This window comes from Nuphar pumila, chromosome 1 (genome assembly GCF_984573655.1).
Source record: "Nuphar pumila chromosome 1, dmNupPumi1.hap1.1, whole genome shotgun sequence".
In the NCBI taxonomy this organism is placed as follows: domain Eukaryota; kingdom Viridiplantae; phylum Streptophyta; class Magnoliopsida; order Nymphaeales; family Nymphaeaceae; genus Nuphar; species Nuphar pumila.
Window position 1 is genome coordinate 54,505,972 of NC_143249.1, and position 22,678 is coordinate 54,528,649.

General features: G+C 34.7%; 1 long non-coding RNA gene across 1 annotated transcript; it reads right to left on the minus strand.

Annotated features, from left to right (window-relative positions):
* Positions 1 to 21,171: 21,171 nt before the first annotated feature.
* Positions 21,172 to 22,423, minus strand: LOC149848940 (uncharacterized). The gene is made up of 2 exons (XR_016433184.1): positions 22,337 to 22,423; positions 21,172 to 21,272 (listed from the first exon to the last, which is right to left on the minus strand). It is a non-coding gene; the product is annotated as an uncharacterized LOC149848940 (long non-coding RNA).
* Between the last annotated feature and the right edge of the window lie 255 nt (positions 22,424 to 22,678).

Sequence of the window (22,678 nt, forward strand, 5' to 3'; positions counted from 1 at the left end):
AATATCTAACTCGTGTAATGTCCAACATGCAGCAATACCCTACAGAAGTACCACCAGACGTTGAAACCTCCATTCCTCCCGACCAGATTTCCGGCAACGATCGCTTCAGTTTTACAAGTCTATTGGTATGTAATCAATGTTGTGAGGAGGTATGCATTTCTTGTGAAACTTAATGCAGTGTCTTATATTTTCTCTATCATGACAGGCTCTGATGCATTTGACAGATGGGTATGGGACGCAAAAATCTCGTGTGGGCTATTAATTTAGTTGTCATGGCTCTTTGCATGACCCGATTTCAACAATGTCGGATTTTTTACGAGTTTATAGTGATTTGTCATCGATGACTTGTGGTCCGTGCTTGTATTTGCTTAAATTGATAGATAGTGATTTGTGGCTTCTGCTGGAAATTGATTCATGACATCACTGAATGGCGATTTGTGGTTATCGTTGAATAGCGATATGTGGCATCGCAACATAGTGATTTGAGGGTATTGTTCGAATGTCAATCTAAGCGGGTTGAGAAAGGTTGTTCAAGTAAGTTTTATGGGGCACTGATCAAGGTTGTGATTCATTTTATGATTTGAGTAAGCTATCACCGCGCAGGTGAAATTATACTTAGATCAAAAAATAAAGCGCAACCTTGATGAATGCCCCAAAAAAACTTACTTGAATAACCTTTCGCTTCCCGCTTAGATTGACAGTTGAACAATACCCTCAAATCGCTATGCTGCGATGCCAAATATCGCTATTCAACAATAACCAAAAAATTGCCATTTAGTGATGTCATGAATCGACTTTCTGCAGAAGCCACAAATCGCTATCCACCGCTGCTCATAAATCGCTGTCCGGATCACAACACAAAGTATCCAGCGATGGAAACAAATCCCTGTCCAGCTGATAGCACAATCGCTTTCCCATGATAACCACAACTGGCTATGCAGCGAATACGAAGTCTACTTACGCAGCTCCAAGCGATAAGCAGTAATCAAAGGTTACATTGCAACAACGCCATTCCTGGACGAATGGAGATCAACCATGGAACAAAGAAGGAATTCCGGTCAATTTACCAACAATAGTTGGTAATGCTATGACGTAGCGTCGATTCAACTTCTTCTCCAACAATTCTTTCGTGTTCCCAACACCTCCAATTGCCTTTTGAAATCATTATTGTTATCTTGTGAAAACTTTTAGCCATGTATTGTAAATAAAAGGCTAATCAATGTGTCTTTTCTCTTCCTCACTTCATTTCTTAAGAGGTAAGTAAACCTCTTCATCTGTTACAGGGGGAGCTTTGTTCGCTTTAACAGTGGAAGTGCAAGTGTGAGTGGTACTCCACAATTTCTGACAATCGCTTTGGAGTTCTTTACGTGGGATCGTTCAGATCCCTTGGGTTTTTATCAACAAATGTTCATTATCGCTTTATATACTAGTATCGTTTAACACCGCAATTCGGTGTTGACTAACACCTTTTACAAAAGTCGAGTATTACAACACAAATCGCTTTCCCGCGATAACCACAACTTGCGATGCAACGAATATGTAGTCGAATTACGCAATTTCAACCGATGACCATAAATTTTGGATTTGTCGTACATTATTCATTGATCATGTTGGTTGAGCAGTAAATCTTTTGGGTCATAAATAGTCGCACAAGTACTGGACGGTGTGATTATCTTCTACTTCGTGAAGCAGCAACAATCAAACCGACGGTTCCTTCATAAACATGGGGTTCCTCCCCCGAACATAGAAAATTGTGGTCGGTGAGGCAGACGAAGACAGCTACACGACCAACAATGGTGAATCATGCGTATATTGTCTTTGCATCGTCTCCATTTTCATCAAAATCTGTCTCTTTCATGTCGTTTTTTGTGATTTGTGTTGTGTACTATATAATGTAATTTCCATATCGTTCATTGCAATGTCCTTATTCATTTCAGTAGAACATCCACCAACGAAGTTGGGCGAAAATTTAGTCAATCACTCCTGGAGGACATCAAATGAATGTGCAATGAATTCTCACAATGCAACATGATCAGTAATTTTTTTTGTATGAAACTAGTAGGAGTTGTCTATATACGTAAGCCATGTGTACATGCGTTAACAACACCATATTTGTTGTAAACAGACTATATCCGATTTCGTCAGTTATATTAAAAGCAATGCACCAAGCCAGACTATAAGCATTGTCAGCCCGTATTTCATGGTATATCGGTTGTATTTTATGTTGCTTTTGGTTATTGATTTAGTCCAATTGATTCGTATGTTAACGTTGTTGTTAGCAATGTTTCGGTATGCAGACGATCTTACGCCGTTTGCCATACTCCAGTGGATTTAAAGACGGCCTATCATATTGGGTTAACGGTAATCATTGCAGAGACTTTTTGTCAAGTGAAAAGGTAAGCAAACAAACCTAGAGTGCAAGGTTACAGCATGATAGTACTAACAACATTTTTTCGATCCATTTGTAGATATTGATTCCTACACTCTGGCAATCAGAAAAGCATTGGGTCTTATACGTGATGGATTTACACGAAAAACAACTTTGGTGTTACAATTCGTTGGAAGTTGACAGTGGTTTACGGCTAAACATTTCCCATCTCGTAAGATTCCATTTATATGAGTATCGTGTCATGTACTGGGGTCATGAATTTACTTTGGGTCGCATTATTCTCAAATCGGTTTCGTCAAAGCCATTTTGGGAGTCGATGTTAGCGAGTGGATCTATCGCACGGCATACCATGCTCCATTACAAGATAATGGCATTGATTGCGGCGTATTTGTAATGAAGTATATTGAAGTGATATACAATGGTGTAGAACCCTGTTTCGACGTTGTATGCCATTTCTTGTCCTCTGTTATTAGTGATTAAATGCATATCTATTGGTTCCACATTATAATTTGTTTTTGGGAGTCGATGTTAGCGAGTGGATCTATCGCACGACATACCATGCTCCATTACAAGATAATGGCGGAAGCAAAAGGAAAGAAATCCCCTTTTGATGTTGTAAAAATAAAGTCGCCGCCTTCTCGATTGCAGAAGATGGCTTCAGCGACGCCGATGGCGGCATCGATTGGTTGCAGAAGATGGCTCCGCCTTCTGTTTAGTTTTTTTTTTCTTTTTTTGGTTTTAAGGTTGGATTTTATTTTGACTCCTGTATTGGGTGCCTGTTAGGGTGTTGTGCCAGGAAGAGAGGTTCGGAGTTCGTTCCTGAGTCTGAGGCTGATAGGTGGCTGTGGTGCTGGAATTACTGACGATTTGCATAAGGTAAGAAGCCTGATCGTGATTTATTTACATGGGAATTTCTCATAGATTTTGGTTTCTCGTCTCTGTTTTGTGATTTTTTATTGGTGTTACTAAGTTTCATATCTGCAGACTTCTTTCCATATTTCCTCCATTTGTAGCAATCATCCATTATTTTGACCTCAGACATTGTCCTAAATCTCACCATAAAGCTCAAATCTACCATTCTTTTCTTCGAGTCACCAGTGTATTTCCTGAAAATAAATAGGATTAAAAGTCAATCATTTACCGTTTATGTATTTATTATCTTAATGACTAATGATATTTAGAGCATCACAAGATGCTTAAGGTGCTAATTCTTTATGTTTCAGGTTCTGTTTTTTTAAATTAGACCCCAATATATGTGTTTAACATGGTCTATTTGCTAGGAACAGATTCTTGAATTATATATTTTTATGAGAAAAATATGATTTTGTTATAAGTCTTGAAATTTATAAAAATTTTGGACTATTGATTTTTGAAGCTTTATAAAAACCTGCTCATATGATGTAATTAGATAATTGAAAGGTCCTTTCCTACTAAACAAACCATGGTGACCACACCTGCAAGCGTAGTTGGAAAACTCAGCGAGTCAACTTGTGACTCGAGTTAATTAATTGACTCGTGTTGGCACCAAACCAATTCAGGGGTGAAGCGTTTCGATTTTTCACAAATAAGAAAACATTTGAATTTAAATGGGTAAAAAGGTAAATATGCTGCGAATTTTCTGTATTACTAAGTTCAGACTTGTTTAATGTTATGCTGATGTTTAAACGACATTGTTATGAAAATATCCTCACACAGCATCAAAATTTTGTGATATTTAAATTATTCTTCATTGAATGGTTGACTGGTTGTTGTTTTGATAAAGTATTGCAAGAACCAAGGGCCCGATATAGTATGTTGGTTTGCTTATGAATCCTATTCAATATTTAGTCTATAGCTTTGAGCTCTAGATAAGTTGTTGGTGCACGATTAAGTGCCTTCTTGATTGATTTTTATTCTTTTCGGCAAAGGGTGGCTTCATTTTAACAGAGTGTCTCTTGCAGATTTCTCAACGGATCCCGCTTGTGCCTCGCCATCCGTGGTAAGTAAGTGACAAAAATAATGCAAATCGGGTAAATACCCGTGATGAGTAAGTGATGCAAGCACCTCACATGTTATTTAATTTATTAGATACAACACTTTACTGTTCACACACTCACTTAATTGTTGATATCTAGGACTGCTTTGACAGAGTTTGGAGATCATGTTGTGCATAATTTTAATGTATGAGAATAGAAATGTTCTTATTTTTGTAGTACAGATTCTATGCTACGCATGGTAGTAGTTAGCAGGATATTGGAGTGTGTTTGCTGTAGGTACTTGTTTGATATTGTTTTGATATGAATTATTTGAATGTATTGCAATGTTTGATGTGTCTGTATCCATGCTTGCATGAAGTTATTTTTCATTTGATTATGCCTTCCATGTGAAATTGTATCATGAATTTTTTGTTCAAATGAATGTATCGTTCTATGTAATTTGATTTCAAATTTGTAAATATCCTCATGATGTGTATAAATATGATGTGATGGTGTATTGGACATGAAAGTTTAAACAAAAAATTGCTCACAAACAATTATTTAGAAATCATTTCTTCAAGCATTTGATTTAAATGCATAAATAGATTTTTATAAGGTTTCAAAAATCAACGACATGCAATTTTTATAAATTTTTGAGGCTCTAAATACCAATTATTTCATCTAAAAGCATTATCCAAGTGTTGATGGTGCTAAACACATTTATAGGGTCAGAATTTCAAAAAAATATATCAAAAATCTATTAGCATGTTTAATTTAACAACCGGCCCATTTTGTAGGTTTTCATTTTGTAGGTTTATAAAATTAATAACATTGTTTCAATGTTTTAAGCCCTCTTGGGTGTAGGAATTAGATATATGTTTGTTTCAGTATCTCTATCCGTCTATTTATGTTCATCAACTTAGTGATGTTGACAGAGGGTCGCCCCCCCTGCCTCGCTTGATAATTAATAGATAAATTAGATATTTGTTTTATCATAGCATTATTAAGATTTTCTTTTAACTGGTGATGAAAATATATGTAATATTATAGGACAAAATGGCTGCAAATCGTGAATGGATGTATCGTAGGATAGTTGATAATGAGGTGTCGCATGAATATATAGATGGTGTTGACAATTTTATTGAATTCGCAACGGCAAGTGTCAGTATAGTGGATCCCACCGGTCGGATCAGATGCCCCTGCACGATGTGTAACAATAATCGATTTGTAGAACCTCATGCCGTTAGACATCACCTATAAAGGAAAGGTTTTGTTAGTGGTTATCAAAATTGGATGCTTCATGGTGAAGAATTTTGGAATAATTATGACGCAAGGGTGGATGTGGTGCACGATAATTCATATATGGACCTGATATTTGATGTCGCAGGACCGAAAATGGGTTCTGTTGTGGAACATAGTGATGCACCTACTAAGGTAGAGGAAGAAGCAACAAATGATGCAGCTAGTACATTCTATGACTTACTTAGAGATGCTGATGAACCATTGTTCAATGGTTCTGAGAGTCACACTATCTTGTTTGTAGTTCTTCAACTATTGAGTTTGAAGTGCGAGTTTAATTTGAGTCAGTCATGTTTTGACTGTCTGTGCTCTATTGTGAAGAGTATGTTACCCAAAGATGAGAAATTGCCACAAAATATCTACCGTGCGAAGGTTATGGTCAATGCTCTAGGTATGGGGTATCAAAAGATAGATGTTTGTCTCAATCACTGTATTTTGTATTTTAAAGATCAAGAAAAAACATATCATGTCCATCATGTGGACATCCTCGGTTCAAGCTAAAGACAAAGGGAAATGGTAACACAAGGTCAAAATAAGTGTCGTATAAGTCACTCTGCTACTTCCCTCTTACCCCTAGATTGCAACGTCTTTATATGTCTTCGAGGACAGCTAAACAAATGATATGACATGTAAATAAAGTTTGACATGATGAAGACAAGATCAGACATCCTGTTGACGCAAAAACTTGGAGGCACTTTGATCGTACTCATCAAAACTTTGCTTTGGAAGTAAGAGATGTTAGGCTAGGATTATATACAGATGAATTTAATCCATTTGGGGGTAGATCAACCCCATATTCGTTTTGGCCGGTATTTGTCACCCCATACAACCTTCCTCCAAGCTTGTGTATGAAGCATCAAAATCTTTTTTTGCCTCTATTGATCCCTGGTCCGATGTCTCCTGACCAAAATCTTGATTTATATTTGAGGCCATTGATTGATGAACTGAAAATATTGTGGGATGACGGTGTTCTCACGTACGATGCCCACAAAAAACAAAACTTCAATATGAAGGTTGTTCTATGGACAATCAGTGACTTCCCTACATATGGTATGTTATCTGGTTAAAGAACATATGGGAGGTTAGCATGTCCGTACTGCATAGAGGATACCAAATCGTTTAGATTGACACATGGAATGAAGCCCTGCTGGTTTGATTGTCACCGTCAATTTCTACCAAGCGATCATCTGTTCTTACGATAAAAGAATGTGTTTCGAGCATGCACAACTGAAATAGAAGGTCCACCAACAAGGTTGTCTAGCATAGAGATTTTAAGAAGATTGTGATACTTTCCATGTGGACTGATAGATGCCCATAGGACAACACCCTTTATTGGATTTGGGAAAGATCATAATTGAATAAAAAAATCTATATTTTGAGAACTACCATATTGGTCAACCTTATTGATATGACATAATTTGGATGTCATGCATGTGGAGAAAAATATGTTCGATAATGTGTTTAATACAATAATGAACGTGAAAGGAAAAATGAAGGATAATCCGAAGACACGTATGGATTTAAAAGTGGTATGTAAAAAACCAGAATTGGAACTCAAAGAGTACAATGGCAAAGTACTAAAACCAAAGGCAAGGTATGTGCTTGGTCCAGATCAAGTAAAGTTGGTATGTCAATGGTTGAAACAGTTGCGATTTTCAGACGGCTACGTTTCTAACATTGCTCGGGCTGTGAAGATAGACGAGGGATAGTTATATGGGTTGAAGAGCCATGATTGTCATGTCATTATGCAACGGTTGATACCCCTAGCATTTCATGATATATTAGACAAACCTATATGGGGGGTATTGTCCAAGTTTAGTAGATTTTTTAGAACATTGTGCAAAACAGAAGTTGTAGTATCTGAGGTAAAGAATCTCAAGGAATCTGTCGTAACTACTATTTGTCAGCTAGAGAAGATATTTTCACTAGCATTTTTTGATGTTATGGAATATGTGGTCAAACATTTGCCATATGAACTTAGGGTTGGTGGACCTGTGCAATATCGGTGGATGTACCCATTTGAAAGGTATATGTTTATTTAAAATTTTCTTTTCAATACTATTGAGAAATTTATTATAATCCAAGATGTATATTATTGACAAATGCATGTTTGACATAAAAAAAAAGGTTCAGAATAAAGCAAGAGTAGAGGACTCTATTTGTGAGGCGTACACCTTGGAAGAGATTTCAAATTTCTCATCTATGTACTTTGAACCTCATATTTCAACACGTTACACATGCTCATCTCGTAATGATGATGGAAAACAATTAACTGTAACTGACAAATTGTCTATATTTCAACCACTTGGACATGCATTTGGCAGTTGTTTGTCAAGACTCTTGGAAGATCGAGAGCAAGATGCAAAACAAATATATATCCTTTTCAATTGCTCATCAATCGACCCATACATTGAGTAAGTATAGTTAATATGTAACATTAAGTTCTATACGTGTGTACATGGTTCGATAAAATAAGTTTATGTTAAGTGTAGACGATTTGATCTGGAGTTGCGAAGAAAACTTTCATAACTCACTGATGTAGAAGTACAGAAAGAACGTGAAAATAAATTTGTGGCATAGTTGAAAGAGTTGGTAAGGACGATTGTATACATTTTTTCTCTTTATACAATAATAAGATATTTAATTTGTCGTGATCATAGTCCTTGTTTGTGCTTGTAGGTCTGCCATGGTGATGTTAAAGATCAAGGAATATGTAATTTACAAAATGGTTCATCTAAAGTTGTGCAGTGTTACAATGGGTACATCGTAAATGGTTATCGTTTCCATATAAAAGACTACGGTGTCAACAAGTCAATAATGAATAGTGGTGTATGCGTCAAGGGTAACAACTATAGTGAAAATGAACATGACTACTACGGTGTTATAGAAGAAATAATGAAGTTGACTTACTTAGGCGCAAACAATAGCTTAACTTTATTCAAATGTCAATGGTTTGATCCCACAACAACTAGAGTCGACAAAGTCGCAGGCATTGTGGAGGTGAATGGTAAGTCAAGGTTTGGAACATATGAACCATTTATATTTTTCTCGCAAGCTCTACAAGTGTACTATACTTCATATCCAAGTACAAGAAAGTCACATAGAAATGAATGGTGGGCAATTTATAAGGTGAAGTCTAAACTATACTCCGAGTATGATCAGTTACAGGAAGACAAGATTGCTGAAGAGGGTGAATACTATCAACCAGATGATATATATGACTTCTCTTATGGTCACGATGTCGCACATGGTATGCATGTCATATCTTTATTGGTTGATGGCACATGCATGAAAGAATGTGATCCAAATGATATACGAAGTGGATGAGCGCTAAATGAAAAGAAGAAGATGATGACGAAAAGGAGGAGGAGGAGGAAGAAGAAGACTATGAAAGTCAGACAAATGATGATGAGTCATTCATGAGCTAGTGAAATACAACTTGTAATACAATTTGATCTGAATGATTAGAATGATTTGAATGTATTGAAATGTATTGTATTGATTTGAATATATTGAAATGTTTGAATGTCTTGCATAAAGTTTTTTTCAATTTGATCTGAATGATTTGAATGTATTGAAATGTATTGCATTGATTTGAATATATTGAAATGTCTTGCAATGTTTGAATGTCTTGCATGAATTTTTTTTCAATTTGATCTGAATGATTAGAATGATTTGAATGTATTGAAATGTATTATATTGATTTGACACCCAACATGTCTCTGAAAAATCCAAACTGTGCTTTATGCAAAAACAAGTAAATTATGGGCCATGGTAGAAGATACAATAATCTTAAAGATAGAAACTTATCAAATGCACAATGTCACGGTCTACACCATTGTCATAGTCCAAGGAGTTGTATAGCCATATTTTTTGTTCTCGTACATCCAACACGTATAAGACCCAAAGCTTTTCTGATTGCCACAATGTAGAAATCAATATCTGCAAATCAATTATAAAATGTCTTAAAAAATAGATATGAAAATACGTATTAATGCCATAAAAATTGATGTTAAGAATTAGAACAAGATCTTAAATAGATTTAACATCTTACAAATCGATATAGTTACAAACCTTTTCACTTGATCAAAAGTCTGTCATTTGGTCATCATTACCCCAATATTGTATTCCATCTAGAAATCCAACCGCGTATGGCATTCGGCGAACAATACTCTGTTGAACAGAACAGTAATAATAGTAAGTTTAAAACATGAAGGTACATTAGTAAATAAAAAAAAAATAAACATATAAGATAACTGATATACTATAAAATAAGGGGTGACGACGCGGACCGACATGGTTGTTCCCTTGCTTTGAATATACATTACGAAATCGTGTATAATCTATTTATAACAAATATGCACTTGTTAGTATACATACCCATGGCATACGTAAATGTAGAACCAATAGTGGTTTCATACGTACAAAATTACTGATAGTGTGTCCTTATGCAAAAATCATCTCGCATTCGGTCAATGTTCTCTTCGAGCAATTTGCTGAGTTTTTTGGCACCTGTTTTGTAGATGTTGCACTGAAATTAGCTGAATATTCAGTAAAATAATTGTAGCATTATATTCAGTAAATGAACTATAAACGACGTAAAAAAGATTAAGCAGGTTATAGGAATCAAAGGTACTCTTTTTTGTGGATGTTCGACTGAATCGTATTGTCCTTCGATATCAATATAGCTTTTGCAATGAAGGAGGTTAGAAAAAACGTCAGTTTTTCTGATCATTGCTCACGATGCAGGTTATAGGAAAGGTTCATTTTCTTCTTTAAATGAAATGTCGCCTATTCCATGCTCTTAAAGGAAACGTCTTGTGTTCCTTGCTAGTATCATCGATACGATGTTAGTACGTGTAAATGAATGACACATCGCATAACATTAGTAGCGTGTTAAATGACGTCTCCCTAAACTCTAGACCCTAAACCCTAAACTAATGTTATGTGACGTTCCTTGCAACTAAAAGAAACACTATAAATAATAAACCCTAAACCAGTAATCACTTAACGATTACTGAAACCTAAGTACAAATCGTGGTAACTTCATAATCACTATACATAGTAAGCACTGTTATAGGAATCACTATACAAATGAAAACTCAAAACTAGTAATCGCTATAGGATTTAGCAAACGAAAGTTTAAATCATGGTAACATCATACTCGCTATACCTATTAATCACTCTACTAAGTAATCGCTATCACAGGAAACACTATAAGTAATAAAAGCTAAACTGGTAATTGCTATACAATTTAGTAACAGTAAGTACAAATCATGGTAGCTTAATAGTCGATATACCAAGTAATTGTTATTACAGGAATTGCGATACATAATAAACTCAAAACTAGTAATCGTTATACGATTTAGCAAATGTAAGTATAAATTGTGGTAGCTTCATAATCGCTAAATTAAGTAATCGCTATCACAAAAACTGCTATAAATAATAAACACTAAACCAGTAATCGCTATACGATTTAGCAAACGTAAGTACAAATAATGATATCTTCATAATCTCTATACTGAGTAATCGACATATTAAGTAATCGCTATCACAAGAAACACTATAAGTAATAAACCCTAAGCTAGTAATCGCTATACGATTTAGCAAACGTAAGTACAAATCATGGTAACTTCATAATCACTACATATAGTAAGCGCTATATAGAGTAATCGCTATCACAGGAATCATGATACATAATAAACCCTAAGCCAGAAAGCGCTATACGTAAGTACAAATCATGAAAGAATTATATAATTACAAACTTAAGTTTATGTAGTCTTATCGATTTTTCAGTGGCACTTTTGTGTTATACTTATTAATGAAAGAATTATATAATTATAATAAAGAATGACATAATTACAATATAGAATTATTGGGATACACAAATCACATATGTTTATTCACTTGCACTTGACGACTCAGATAGACATAGAAATTGTCTCTTTCTTGGACTTGGTGGAGTCTCTTTATTCAGTGGCCTCTTTGTTGCCTTGATCTTATAAAACCCACTGGTAATCATCTCAACCAGTGACCCAATTTGTTTACTCATTCTGCACGTCCTTCCATAACTCCTTATTCTCACTCTCCAATCTCGCTAACCTTTGGTTGAACGATACCTTATTGAGCTATGTTTGCCCCTTATCGTGTATTGCAACAAAGGAAATTGTAGTATCCGCCAAATGAACATGATGAACGTTATGTCTATGGTGGAGGACGGCATGCTCAGTGATAAGAGATAACTCACTTTCAGGTTTCTTCTCCTAAATCTATCGATTTCCATGCATGGATTGCCAATATTGTTTGAAATAGTTGGGGTCATATTTTCGTTCTTTATAATCGTATGGTATGGCATGAACACCTCACTTGTTTTAGCTATCCAATTGTTTCCTGAAGCATTTGTGCCAAATCACGTTTGTGGCCCCACCACTATTTATCTTCCTTTTCAATGCCACATGCAATTTTGGTATCGATTATCGCAAGCCAGCTTGTAGGAGTAATCGACTACCATGTTGCAACTCGGCTTCACATTTGCTAAAGAGCCAAATATTGTAGACAAACAGTCTTGCAGCCTCGGCAACAACCTCATCGTTCTCATCCTTCTCATCCCCATAAGGTCTTCACACAACATGTATAATGAAGATTGTGGTTTAGATATAGATATAATTATTCATGCAAAATGCTAAATGCGATAACGATTTGTACTAAGGAAGACAAAATGTTGAATGCAATTATTATTTAAGAATGCTAAACATTACAACGATTTACGGTAAAGAAAGTTAGATGCAAATATGATAACGATTTGTACTAAGAAAGATGAAATGCTGAATGCGATGATTGCTCGAGAATGCTAAACATTACAATGATTTACGGTAATGAAAATTAGATGCAAATGCGATGACGATTTGTACTAAGGAAGACAAAATTCTAAAGCGATGATTACTTAAGAATGCTAAACATTACAATGATTTACGCTAATGAAAGTTAGATGCAAATGCGATGACAATTTGTACTAAGGAAGACAAAATCCTAAAGCGATAATTACTTAAGAATGCTAAACATTACAACGATTTACGCTAATGAAAGTTAAATGCAAATGTAATAATGATTTGTACTAAAGAAAACAAAATCCTAAAGCGATTATTACGTAATAATGCTAAACCATATAACGATTTACGCTAATGAAAGTTAGATGCAAAAGCTATAATGATTTGTACTAAAGAAGACAAAATCCTAAAGCGATGATTACTTAAGAATGCTAAACATTACATTGATTTTAAACCATTTACCTCATTTAATTGCAGCCCATCTAAAATGAATTAAGCATTTTCCTTCTTGACATTTATTAAAGCCCACGCGCCGATCTTGGGAAAACCACAAACCGCAAGGCCACATTGAGGACAAAAGGTGACAATATGCTCCCACGTCCAGGCTTACAAAAATAATATATTAGTAAGACTACAACCTTCAATTAGATTAGTCTACAAGTACTAAATATGTAATAAACAAGTACCTGAATAAATGGCCAAAACCCCTCGATGGTTTTCGTACCCCTACTCGCATGATAAAGTTGATTGTAAAAGTGTGTGAGCATAGTAACACCCCATGCCCAGTTGTCGACTTCATCTGAGTCTTTCAGGAACTACAACCACAAGTAACTTATTCTCGAACCAGAACAATCGAAAAATAAAGTAAGTCCAAAAAAATAAAGAAGGAAGTCGCGCAAATCTTGGTCAGCTGCTTCAGATACACATGCAGCGGACCGACCTTCCAATTTATTACAGAAAAAATAAACTTTGATCATTGAAGATTTGCCTCCACCAGAAATACACTCATGCCATTCCTCCATCGACATTCCTAGAAATCCCATGCAATTGTCCCTTGGGTTATAGTTTGAATCTCGTGTTAGGACATCACTTTCAATGCACTTAAGACTCATAATCCGTGCCACATCTTCTAGGGTCATGGTGATATCAAAACCCCCCAACTGGAACATGTTCATCTTATGGTTTCACTTATTGACTAGGTGGGTCATGGTGTTCCAGCAATTTTTAAAATAATATTGGTCGAGAAGGCCGCCGAAGTGCATCTTTCATAATCGGTCCTTCTGATATTCACTCAGCCTTCCGAACTACGATAGAACTATATGCCACTGACATCGCCCTCTCAGCTTTTCACCTACTGCTCTGGTTCTCCTTTGAGCTGCCTGTAACACAAAATATCAAATCACAGTTAATCGCTATCACAGTAATCACTATATAAAGTAATCACTATCGCATTAATCGCTATCGCAGTAATCTCTATACATAATAATCGATATACATAGAAATCACTATACAGAATAATTGTTATTCATAATAATACCTACAACAGTACACCACGACATATAGTAGCGATTAACGTACCTTGGTCATACTTTTCTTCTCTTCATCTCCTCCCTTCCTCTGCTTTTGTACTTCTTTCTATCTTCCACCCTTCGTATTCATCGTATGCTTTTTCCTTTCTGTTTCCTTCTCTTCCTCGTCCTGCTTCTTCCTTTCTATTTCCTTCTCTTTCTCATCCTCCTTCTCCTTCATTTGTCTTTCCTTCTCTTCCTTGTCCTCCTTCTCCTTCCTTTGTCTTTCCTTCTCTTCCTCGTCCGCCTTCTCCTTCTTTTGCCTTTCATTCTCTTCCTCATCTTGATGCTTCTTCCTTTGCCTTTCATATTCTATCTTTATCATTTGGCTTTCCTTCTCTTCCTCCTCCTTCTTCTTCTTCAATTGCTTTTCCCTCTCATTATTTTTTTGCCTTTCCCACTCCTCTGCCTCCTTCATTTTTCTTATCCTCCTTCGCTTTTCTAAATATTCTTGCTTCATCAGTTGCCTTTTTTTCTCTTCCTCCTCCTCCTCCTTCTTCTTCAATTGCCTTTCTTTCTCTTCCCCCTCCTTTTGCTTCTTTCTTTGTCTTTCCTTCTCTTCCTCGTCCTCCTTCTCCTTCCTTTTTTTTTTTCCTCTCCTTCACCTCCTCCTTCTTTTACCTTCGCTTCTCCTCCTTATCCTTATTCTTCCTTTGCTTTTCCCTCTCCTCCTCCTCCTCCTTTTGCCTTCGCTTCTCTTCCTCCTTCTCTTTATTATTCCTTTGCTTTCCCTTATCCTCCACCTCCTCCTTCCTTTGCCTTGATTTCCTTTGCTTTTTTTCATTATCCTCCTCCTTCCTTTCATTTTGCTTCTATTTGTCATCCTTCTTCTTCTTTTTCATCTGTACTTCTTCCTCATCATTCTTGGTTGGATTATCATCTTCAATATTTGATGGATTAGGCCCCGCTCTATACTTTACCAACAATTTCTCCCTTTCTTTATCACTCTCAATCCTCATTATTTTGTAGTGTGCTTCTAATTTCTTATACAAAGCATGCTATTGGACGATTTCATCAAGAGTTTTCTCCGCTGATGATGAAACATTTCTTCTCTTAGGAATATAAGTCATTGGTAACCCGCACAACACAAAAACTTACTGAGACGACAAAGGGTGCTCTGACGAAAGAAGATGAAGCGTTAGAATTTTTGTGGAACATTTAGGGAGAAATATTATGAATAACTCCTTTTATAGCCAAAGAGTTTACTGCTTATGGGACCCGCCAAAGATTTTTTGGCGGTTCACATTTTTGGTGGTTCACGTCTTATAATAAAATATTTTATAATGACGTCGTTGTCGGCCACAAAGATTTGTCTTTGTTACAAAAATATTGTCATAGTATAACGCAATTCGATGAACAAATATCATACAAATCAATATGAAAAATACTGTTGATAGCTTATAAATTAATATACAGAATCAGGATAGAAATCGATATTAAGAATCAAAACATCTTAAATCGATATTGAAATTCTTATTGATATCTTAAAAATCGATATTTAGAATCAAAACAATGTATTAAATCAATATTAGGAATCAAAAACATATCTTAAATTAATATTAAGAATCAACATAAAAATCAATATTAAGATTCAGAACAATATCTTAAATCAATTTGGAAATTTGTATTGATATCTTAAAGATCGATATTTAGAATCAAAACAGTATCTTAAATTGATATTAAGAATCAAAACATCTTAAATCGATATGAAAATTCGTATTGATATCTGAAAATTTGATATTTAAAATCAAAACAATATCTTAAATCGATATTAAAAATCAAAACAATATCTTAAATCGATATTAAGAATTAGCATAGAAATCGATATTAAGATTCAGAACAATATCTTAAATCGATTTGAAAATTCGTATTGATATATTAAAGATCGATATTTAGAATCAAAACAATAACTTAAATCGATATTAAGAATCAAAACATCTTAATTCGATATGAAAATTCCTATTGATATCTTAGAAATTGATATTTAGAATCAAAACAATATCTTAAATTGATATTAAGAATCAAAGCAATATCTTAAATTGATATTAAGAATCAGCATAGAAATCGATATTAAGATTCAAAACAATATCTTAAATCGATTTTAAAATTGGTATTGATATCTTAAAGAACGATATTTAGAATCAAAACAATATCATTAATTGATATTAAGAATCAAAACGACATCTTAAATCGATATGAAAATTCCTATTGATATCCTAAAAATCGATATTTAGAATCAAAACAATATATTAAATCGATAATAAGAATCAAAACAATATCTTAAATTGATATTAAGAATTAGCATAGAAATCGATATTAAGATTCAGAACAATATCTTAAATCGATTTGGAAATTCCTATTGATATCTTAAAAATCGATATTTAGAATCAAAACAATATCTTAAATTGATATTAAGAATCAAAACAATATTTTAAATCGATATTAAGAATCAAAACAACATCTTAAATCGATATGAAAATTCCTATTGTTATCTTAAAAATCAGTATTTAGAATCAAAACAATATCTTAAATCGTTATTAAGAATCAAAACAATATCTTAAATTGATATTAAGAATAAGCATAGAAATTGATATTAAGATTCAGAACAATATCTTAAATGGATTTGGAAATTCGTATTGATATCTTTAAAATCGATATTTAGAATCAGTACAATATCTTAAATTGATATTAAGAATCAAAACAACATCTTAAATCGATATACAGAATCATGATAGAAATCGATATTACGAATCAAAACAGTATCTTAAATCGATATTAAGAATATTATGCTAAATTGTCGTATCGAAGATTAATATATTATGCGATATCTATATCGATGTGTAGGATATTAGGTATTTTATAGTATCGATTTGTAAGATGTTATACCATGTATTGTCCTATTGTGATCTACACAATGACGTCTATGTCGGTCATAACTGGATGAAAATCGTAATTGGCATGAGTATAAATCGCGATACAATTGCACGAACAAATCGTTCTCATCTAGCCTTCAAATTTACACATTGTTATACACATCATTTAGGGTTTAGGATTTAGGTTTAGGGTTTAGTAATATATGACACAATTTGTAATATATTTTGCCATTTATACATCGATTTTTAAGATTTTATGTGTTTTGTAGTGTTGATTTGTAAGCTATTAGGCTGAAGTTCTGTATCGATTTCGTTCACAAAGAAAGAGTTTTGGGATGAATCTATTTTCATGAATCATGAGCCACAAAAATAGAATTGTTAATATTTATTTGCATCACCATTCATGAAAATAGCTGCATCCAAAAAGCACGTGAATTCTGTTTAATAATGTATTAAGGGTTTATAGTTTAACATTACGGTTTAGTAAGATATTAAGGGTTTAGGGTTAGGGTTTAGTAAGATATTAAGAGTTTAGGGTTTAGGATAAGGGTTTAGATTTAGGGTTAGGGTTTAGTAAAATACTAAGGGTTTAGGGTTAGGGTTTAGGGTTTAGGGTTAGGGTTTAGTAAGATATTAAGGGTTTAGGGTTTAAAGTTTAATAATATATTAAGGGTTTATGGTTTAGCATTACAGTTTAGTAAGATATTAAGGGTTTAGGGTTAGGGTTTAGTAAGATATTAAGGGTTTAGGGTTTAGTAAGATATTAAAGGTTTAGGGTTTAGGTTTAGGGTTTAGGGTTTAGTAAGATATTAAGGGTTTAGGGTTTAGGGTTTAGGCATTAAGGGTTTTAGGGTTCCTTCTTTAAACGTACAAATCAATGCTTCAAACAAACAAATCAATGTAGAAATTGCACCCTTCATAAGTACATATAGTTGTAACATTTGGACTTCGACATTAAACATCGTTGTACGATTTAGCAAACTTGATTACAAATTTTGATAACTTTCTAAATCATAAATCTCTACTGCATTAAATGTATAAATCGTTGCTGCTTTAAATGTGTAAATCATAAATCGCCATAAGGATTTGCCTTTGTTACGAAAATATGTGCCATTCATTTATAAAAGAAATATCGTTTCACATCCCGCTCGTTGTCAAAAATTGATATGCCTTGTGAGACCTGAATTCCGGTTTTGATGTTTGTGATTTAAGCAATAACGTCTATGTAAGCAACAACGATTTGCCTTTGTATAAAAAATATTGGAATAGTATAACGCAAATCATGGTTGTAGTAACATACTTTCGATTTGCGACATATTGTTTTGTTTGTTAATATCGATTTGTAAGCTATTATGCTGAATTTTCATATCGATTTGTAATATATTATGCGATATGTATATCGATTTGTAACATATTATGTGTTTGCTAGTGTCGATTTGTATGATATTTGTATTATGATATTGAAACATGTGCGTGTGACATTTACATCGTTGCACGATTGTGGTAGCGATGTGTGTAATCAAATTGTTGTTCATTAAATTGTTGTCTCTTGAATCGCTATTGTCAATACACATATACGATAAGTCATTTCTTCTATTGGCACGGTAAATAACAACTCGATGCATAGTATAGTGCGATGCAACTAATGATCATGACAGATAACATGAAGAATGATGTGCATATAAATTTAATTTTGCATGGTCCGCTGGAAGAAATCCTTTTGCCTCATAAGTGCGCGTAGTTTTCATTCTCCTCCTCCTTCTTCCTTTGCTTTTCCTTTTCTTCATCATCCTTCTTCTTCTTCTTTATCTTTAGTTCTTCCTCATCTTTCTTCGTTTGCTTTTCATCTTCAATATCTGATAGATCAGGCTCAGCATAATAAATATCCAACAATTTGTTTCTGTCTTTTTCATTCTCAATGTTTTTTACATAACCCTCATATATATCAGATTGGCGGATGATTTCTCCAAGAGCAATCCCCTCAAACGGCGAAGGCTTTCTTGTCTTACAAATTGTAGTCATTGCTAACCTGCACAACACATAAATTTAACTGCATCATTGTATGTTACAACCGCTTTCCCAAGTATATATTATTACAAATTATCACATTCGTTACACAATCACCAACATTACAAGCTATGTTAATATTTGGCTTCATAAATAAACATCGTAGTACAATTTAGCAAAATTAAGTACAAATCAAGGTAACTTCATATTTACACATCGCTACTGCATCAAACGTATAAATCGTTGTTGCTTCAAACGTATAAATCATTGTACAAATCGCACCCTTCATAAGTACATATCGTTGTAACATTTTTGCTTCCTAAGTAAACATTGTACTACGATTTAGCAAACCTAAGTACAAATCATGGTAACTTCATAAATCATAAATACACATGACTATTGCTTCAAACGTATAAATCATTGGTGCATCGAACGTACAAAGCATTCTTTCAAACATATAAATCATTGTAGAAATTGAACCCTTCATAAGTACATATCGTTGTAAATCATAAATTGCTACTACATTAAATGTATAAATCGTTGTTGTTTTAAATGTATAAATCATGTATCATAAATCATAAATCGCTATTGATTCAAACATGTAAATTGTTACTGCATCGAACAAATCACTTCTGTATTAAATGTATAACTCTTTGTTAATTTCAAACTTACAAATTGTTGTTGAAATTTAGCCTCCATAAGTACATATCGTTGCCTTTCACGCCTCTTGTTTGAGTATAAAAATAGGTGTTATTTAGCATATATAGTACAATCACTTGTAAGATTTAGCATTCGGATTTACAAATCTATTTGTTTACATAACGAAAACTTAAACAAAAATCACCTTCTAGGATGCAAGTTTTGCTAATTCGACAGTGGAGGAGAAACACCTAGAAGGTAGATGCAGTCGATGGTGGCAACGGTGCTTCGACTACGCTCCGATGGCAGCAGACGACAGCAAAGGGTACTCCGGCGGCAGCAGACGACGACAAAGGCTGCATCGTCAAAGGGAGCTCCTGTTACAGTAGATGGTGCATCGCCAAAGGGTGATCTAGAATATTTAGGGTGACATATTACGAGGAGCTCCTGTTAAATGAGAGGAGTTTACTCCTTAGGGAGAAAACAATGATGATTTTAAGTCTTTCTGGCGGTAGGACATTTTTGTCCTTTAATTAAAACATCGTTTTATGGCGCCAATGGCGAGAAAGGGTACTTAAGTATTTGTAAACTCTGGCGGGAGGACATTTTTGTCCTTCACTCGAAACATCGTTTCATGACGCTAATGGCATGAAAGGATACTTAAGTCTTAGCAAACGCACTGGACTTCGATGCTAAGTGATGCAGACACACACTGGGAAACGAGCCCCACGTGCTTACATACGTGGTGCCCATTCAGACCGGAGAATACGCACCTGCGTGTTCCAAGGGGGAACATATAACCTGCTTCGCATTTGTATTGTTGTTTGATTAAGCAATAAAACTTTCATCCATTGCATTATTTGTCCTTTCTGTTTAAGTTCACTACGTGAGCAATTGGAATTCTGCGCACCCATGTCAACTCAGCGCAGCTCAGTTTTGCCCATCCAAGTTCAGTTTGGCTCATCCTAGTTTCGCTTGGCTATTACATGTAGGCCAGGTATGCGTCTTCACTCGTGTTTTTTCGATATTGGGTATAGTATTCGAATATTAGATCTTGTTTTGTGGATATTATATTTGGATCTTAGATATCAGATTTCTACAGGATCCAAACCCATTTTGGTTCGGGAGTGCGGAAGTTCTATAGGAGTTCCGCGGAAATAGATCATTAAATACACACTACGTGTGGAACCAGCTGCCTAGTTTGGTATTGAGTTGAGGGTACAAGTCCACAAGTTCCAAAAATCTTGTAATCGATATCAGATCCAGTTTAGTGTGGGTCCATCGAACTCAACAGGTATTTAATACGGTAGATACTCATTTCATTTCAGTTAAAGTTTTTTTTTTTTTTTGAAAGAAAACGTAAAACTCATTTCATTTCAGTTTTAAATAAACAAGGAGAGGTCGCTTTCACATCACAGAGCAAGAAACTGGCTGCTGGCCTTCATGGACCTCATATGTAGTTATTGATGTTGGCCACCCGTTCCAATCCCTCTGCCATTGATTTGGCCATTGTTGCTGTTGTGATGAACCATTTGTTTCTCCAGCATCATGATCAGTTTCTGCACTGGGCCATTAATCAACCCTTTCTACTTTCTCCAGCTTCGTGTGCCGAACTTTCTTCCTTAACTTCTCCGTCAATCCAACCGGATCTATTCCCTCACCAACCACGACCACCAGGTTTCTTTCAGTGCCTTCAAGTGCAACCGATTCCACACCTGCAAATATGTCACACAATCCGAACAGAGGTTAACCCGAGATAAGGCGTCATTTGGCTTGTCAATTGTTATGGAATTGGCATTAAGCTTTAATTTGGAATGGATATCAAGACATCGTCTGTTACGTTCTTAAACATCCATAGATATATCGTCTTTCAAAAAGGAAAAGAAAAAAAAAAACATCCATGGATGGAATGGATCAGCCTCAGCAAAATTATGCTTTTACTGGGTCTGGTTCATGTAGTTTTTAGCGGATCCAGGTATGGTTTTTCTTATAGTGGACTCAATTAAACGTGAGTCTGGACCCGATACCATACCCAAAAAGTTAGCTCCAAGTCTGGTTCCACTTGGATCCGAACCAAACCCGACACATTGACAGCCCTAGTTTCGACCTTATAAATGTGTTGGGCATGATCCATTTACTAGAAATCCACATTTGGATCATGTGTTTTTTGTGGAGCCTCAAAAATTTACAATGATTTTTTACTGTTGATGTTTGGAGGCTTATAAAAACCCACCCATGTGTGGGAATCGGACGCTTCAAAAGTTGATCCCTAAAACATCAAGTACATAATAAATCACATCTATTATATATAGGTATTACATCCATGCTAAATGGGTACGGTCCTAAATGACACATGTTATTAGATTTTTGGAGTTTTTTCTAAATTCTTACCTTACATATGTGATCTATATGCTGGTTTTTATGGTAATCAGTTCTTGGAGAATTTGATTTTGATGCATGGATAGTTTCTCATAAGGTTTAAAAAATCAACAGCCTTTAATTTTTATAAAATTTTAAGGATCTAAATATCATATTTTTCATCCAAAAAACATGATTCAAGTGTCAATTTTTAGCAAATCAATCATGTTGAACAGATCTATAAGGATGGAATTGCCAAAAAAACATTGAAAATCATGCTCATTTAGCATGCACACACACACACACACACACACATATATATATATATATATAATGTTAAGATAGTTGCATATTTCTAAAGCTAATTCCAAACGGTGGAGCATGATTCCGTGTTTTTGCAAAAATGAAAGTGGAAAAATACCTTGTGCAGATGCGACAGTTTCCATGGATTTGGAACGACACTTTTCGCAACACATTTGCACGCTCATCACCACCTTTTGCTGCAAAAAGTATTAATTTCTGATCACCATCTGCAAAGCTTTTCTTTCCTTTTTATTTTTTTGATGCTTTAGCACGTAAGTTATGGGCTTATAAAACAAGTTTTTATGTAGCTATTTAGCAAATGAAATATTTTTTGAACTGGCACATCAATATAAAAAGGATTTTACGTTTACATCTTTTATATAGTATTTTGTGGATTTCCCTCTGTCACTATGAACTTATTATTCATGAAATAAATGTGACTTTAAACCATTCAAATCTG